The following is a 5,522-nucleotide window of genomic DNA, read 5'->3' as shown; positions in this document are numbered from 1 at the left end:
ACTCAAATATCCTAAGCCATGAGGCAGTCCCTAAAGACAATAAGTTATAAATAGTCTGAATTTAATAACTTAAATGTGATATGGTTAATATAATACACACTGCATGTGTATCTCAACCAACATCTTTCAGGTGAGGTGAGAATTAAAAGGTTTAAATTTACCGTTTCAATTTCTGTTCAGTAGAATGATGTCAGTATTCTTGTAACAGTGATGACATTCATTATTGTAAATATGCTAATATACATATTACTCTGAATTACACTTGACTGATTTCTATGTACACATGGTTCCATATTCCAAATGAAAAATTTCAACGGTACAGGTTTATAATCAAAGCTGAGGTTAACAAATGCTTTCTGACTTCTGAAAGCACTTCCTAAAAGTGAATAAACTAGTTATAAGTAGGTGACCATTTCCTTTTTCCCTTTACCATGATGAACTTCATGAAACATTAACTCCCAAGGTATATTCGTTTCTGGACCATACCGCTTACATGCTCTTCTTTCAAAGGCAGTTACCATTTGCTTTACAACTTCATCTAAAACAATGTGGTAAGCTGAAAGTGTAGAGGTGAGCAAAATTCAAAAGAAATTGAACAATCTAAAATACAAATTCTTGGGTAGCCAGGAAGAATTTGGACTAAAACGTCAAACAGTCTCCAAATGATTTAAGAGCTTCCCATCAGTACAGGATGCTTTACCAAATGTGGTTTCACCAAGGTTACTACTGATGCATAGCGCTCGAATACAGGTGGAGACCCAATTTCTAATCATGTTTAGCAGTATCCAGATCCACTTGATATACATCTGATTTTTTGCACCAAGGAACAAAATGCTTGTAATCCTCCATTCCCGATACTACATCATACATTTCCTGCATAGAATATCCTATAACTCTCCTCTCTGAATATTCTTTTCTTTTGTTTATTAGTGGTGCAGCAGTTCTGAAGAAAGTTCTTGCATATACCTCCTTAGGCAAAATTGAGGTATGTAATGGAAGAGTTCTGCACATCAGTATCCCACAGGAATCTAAATACCTGACATTTCCACAGGTCCCTGCACTGGAGCCAGGGCCCCCACCACTGGCGCAGGCTTCACACGGCATCCTGAGACCAGCCTTTTTCAGGGCCCCCTGATGGTCTGAGCTGCCATGATCATCTTACTGAAAATTTCAAATTATCTTGCAGAAGCCCTCAAACACTCTATTGTTACAAAGTATTTCCCTTGTATTTGAAAGGTAGATGTCCCATTTTTTAAACCATATAAATTAAGGAGACCCTTTCCACTATATGAATTCTGGTGCCATGTGTTAAAATATTTTTTTTTCACCACTCTGCACCTTTTTAATTTTTGTTTTCTCTGCCAGGTAGATTATCAGATCTTGGCTGAGAAGATATTGAGCCTTTAATTCTTTATCACCATTTTATCTGTTACCTATGGGCTGAACTGTAGAAGGATCTCAACACAAGCTATCTGGCTTTCCAATTTATACATTTCTATAAATCCTACTTAAAATTACCAACACTATTTTTTCCTTTTCTGGTAATACTTATTACTGCACAAAAAACTAAGAAAACACATTTTAAAAATAAAATACATATCTACAACAGTTGTACAGATGAGTTTTCTGGGGAAACTTCTTTCTATAATTACAAAACAGAAAATCTAGGATCTGATCATATAATTAATTTCATCAAAACAAAATCTCAGTATTTGTTGAGTATTCTCTGGAGAGTTCACACATTCATATTTACTCAAAATATCACCTATAACCTAATGACTCCTACATATTTATCTCTAGCTCCTGATTCTAACCTCCAGTTTCTAGTTGTATATCTATCAGTGCTGTTATGCCTCCTCCTGCTTATCTATATTTTAGCACTTAACCAGGGAATAATACCTCCATATTGTCCCCCTTTTTCCCCCATAAACTGCTAAATGACTTATTTATCTCTATCTCCATAGTACTTGTGCTCTTGAGTCATATATTTGTATTGTATTAATTAAATTGAATAAATTACCATGTTTAAAAAGATACTTGAGAAGATTCTATAATAGCCTTTTTTATATATTTTATAACTATTTATAAAATTTACATTATATAGAGAATATACATTTTAATGTATATACATTTTAATATATATAAATATACATTACTTATTTATTTTTCTGATATTAATTCCTCATATTTCAGCTTTACCATGACTTTTTCCCCTTGTCTCAATGAGAAGAGAGGAAACATATTCACTGCTTCCATCTGTATACCATCTCTTTCAGAACATAAAGATTTATTAAGCATCCTTTCCTCTTCTCTTGTCTTTGACTTACCTGGTTTTCTTTTATGACTTACTTCCCAAACTTTTAATCACTCCCATTGCCTTTTCTTAGGCATTTTCCAAGGTATTCCCATCTCTATATCTGTAGTAAGATATAGAGCCACAAAAAGGAACAAATACACCAGTTGGATTAGAGAAAGAGTAAGAAGACTGATTTGCAGTTAACTTTAGGTAGACTTACAAAACTTTACTTACATATCCTGCTCTCATAAATAGATCACTAGTCAAAGATTCCAAAACACACACAAAGAGGCTCCTTTTTCTGTAAACCTACCAGGGAAGCCATGCCATTAAAATGCTAGTGGGCTTTTCCAGTGGCTCCTTTATTTACTAGTCAAGGTCCACATGTAAGGAAAGTCTTGCGACTGAGATTATGACATTCATCACTTGATCAATATTATTTATACATTCTGTGGTGTTCATGGGTGAAGGCACTATATAAATATTGTCATTACTATAAATAAGTTAGTATCACAGGAGAAATAAGTGTATTTGCTTGAAGACCCAGTACAAAAATGATAAATGAGGGAAGTTGGTGAGAAAAAGCATTTTTCTTGGCCTGTGGTCAAAAACCAAAGCTTTAAACAATTGCAGGGAACTTTCTCTAGACATGAACTGGGAAACAAATTTAGATAAATATAAATCAAAGGAGTTCTCTTTATTGTAATTCAAGGATACCATAATATAGGAGGCAAGGGAGATTGCCAAAGGAAGAAACAAATATTTCCTCCCCAATAGAGAGATCTTTGTAAAGCATGAGTTTTTCACTTCTATTGTCACAATTCTTTGATGCACACAGAGAGGCATGCTGTGGCCTACAAAGAGGAGTTATGGAATTCTGGCTAAGAGGTGGTGAGAAGAACACTGTTGTGAAGCCAAGTACCACTGAGTTAAAGCTGCAGCTTCACTGTTACCTGCCTGCTCTTGAGTTACTTATTATGTGCCTCAGTCTTCTCTTTTACAAGATGAATCTAGTAATAGTAGGGATCTTAGTGTATTCATTACCCAGCACAGTCCTTAGCCCACAGCTAATATTCAGTAAATGTTATCTTTGTCATTAGTTTTACTAGATTTTTTTCCAAAATCCATTCCTATATGGCTTTTCAGTTGATCTTAACTTATTTTATTTACTCATTACCAGGCACTCACTCTGAACACTTGCTTGAGCTGGTCTGGGAAATTCTATACATTTCCTTGATCATGGTGGGTTTTTCATTATGCATTTATATTTTGTGCTCTTTTCACATATTTGGTCTGATAAAGTTTCACTTCTTATTTCATATGTAGTTCTAAATTTACTTCATTTTTTGTCTTTTTCTTCAAACATGACTAGTTTTAAGTACTTTCCATTTTCTGTTCTCTTAGGTTTTTATTATTATTTTTTTTTTACAATGATACCTGTTACATTCTTTGAATGACTTCTTCCCTAGCTAAAATGTAAATTCTCTAAAGACAGGGACTATATACTATTCATCATTGGGTCTCCCAGAACCTAACACTTTTCTAAGCATGTAGAAAGCACTCAGTAAGTGTTCAATGCATAAACTGAATATAATACAATACGACAATGCTAAAATATGAAATAATATAAAATATTAGAAATATGAAAAATAGAAAATTGAGTAATTTAGACTCATAGAATGTAAAGTAGAAAAAATGATATACAAGTTATTTTTGAATGCCAAGGAAGATCTCTAAGAAAAGATACTAAAAATCACTTTTATACACTGAAAATGACTACTTTTTTACCCAATATGATATCAAGAATCTATATTATAACCCAAATTATACACAAATATAAAAATATAGAAGAGAAGTGCCCCAATATACTGACTGCCTATAGGTGATAGAATTAGAGGTGAGTTATATTTTATATTTTTCTGTAGTTCCAAAATCTGTAACAAAAGCTTTTATTATTATTATAAGTAGAGCATACCTATGTATTTTTTATTTTATTTTATTTTTTTGTCCTTCCATAGTCATATCTCTCTGACCACAGCCAGAGGTCCTTTTTATTCTTTCCAATTTTACTGAGATATAATCGACATACAACACCATATAAGTTTAAGGTGTACAGCACAATGATTTGACTTACATACATCATGAAATGATTACCACAGTATGTTTAGTGAACATCCATCAGATCATATAGATACAAAATTAAAGAAATAGAAAAAAAATGTTTTCCTTATGGTGAGAACTCTTAGGATTTACTTACTCCTTAACAACTTTCATATGTAACATACATCAGTGTTCTTAAATTTCTCATGTGGTACATTACACCCTAGTACTTATTTATCTTAGAACTGGAAGTTTGTACCTTTTTACTGCCCTCATCCAATTCCCCCTCCCCCCACCCACTGCCTTTGGTAACCACAAATCTGATCTCTTTTTCTATCAGTTTGTTTGCTTGTTTTTGTAGTATAATTGACTTACAGCACTATGTTAGTTCCTGTTACACAACATAGTGATTTGATATTTCCATACATTTCAAAATGATCACCACAATAAGTGTAGTTACCATTTGTCACCATACAAAGATATTACATTATTATTGACTGTATTCCCCACACTGTACATTTCATACCTGTGACTCATTTACCCTGAGACTGGAAATTTGTATCTCTTAATCTCCCTCACCTATTTCTCCCCTCCCCTTACCCATTCCCCTCTGGCAACCACCTGTTTGTTCTTTGTATCTATGACTCTGTTTTATTTTATGTTTGTTCATTTGTTTTGTTTTTTAGATCCCACATATAAGTGAAATCATACAGTATTTGTCTTTCTCTGTCTGACTTATTTCACTTAGCATAGTACCCTCTAGGTCCATCAATGTTGTTGCAAATGATTTCATTCTTGTTGAAATGTTGCAAAGATTTCATTCTTTTTTATGGCTGAGTATATTTCATTGTATGTATACACACCACATCTTTTTTATACATTCATCTACTGATGGGTGCTTAGGTTGCTTCCATACCTTGCTATTGTAAATAAAGCTACAATGAACATAGGGGTGCATATATCTTTCTTAATGAGTGTTTTTGCTTTCTTTGGATAAATACCCAGGAGTGGAATTGATAGACTGTATGGTAGTTCTATTTTTAATTTTTTGAGGAATCTCCATACTGTTTTCCACATTGGCTGCCCCAATTTACATTCCTACCAACAGTGCACAAGTCTTCCATTT

The 5,522-nt window shown here is 33.4% G+C and overlaps 1 pseudogene across 1 annotated transcript; it reads right to left on the bottom strand.

Annotated features, from left to right (window-relative positions):
- Nucleotides 1-395: 395 nt before the first annotated feature.
- Nucleotides 396-1,011, bottom strand: LOC309816183 (coenzyme Q-binding protein COQ10 homolog B, mitochondrial-like; annotated as a pseudogene). Its single transcript has one exon. The product of its transcript is annotated as a coenzyme Q-binding protein COQ10 homolog B, mitochondrial-like (transcript).
- Between the last annotated feature and the right edge of the window lie 4,511 nt (nt 1,012-5,522).

This window comes from Mesoplodon mirus (genome assembly GCF_964341445.2).
Source record: "Mesoplodon mirus genome assembly, chromosome: 2".
Classification (NCBI taxonomy): domain Eukaryota; kingdom Metazoa; phylum Chordata; class Mammalia; order Artiodactyla; family Ziphiidae; genus Mesoplodon; species Mesoplodon mirus.
This window is presented reverse-complemented; position numbering and strand designations above follow the sequence as displayed.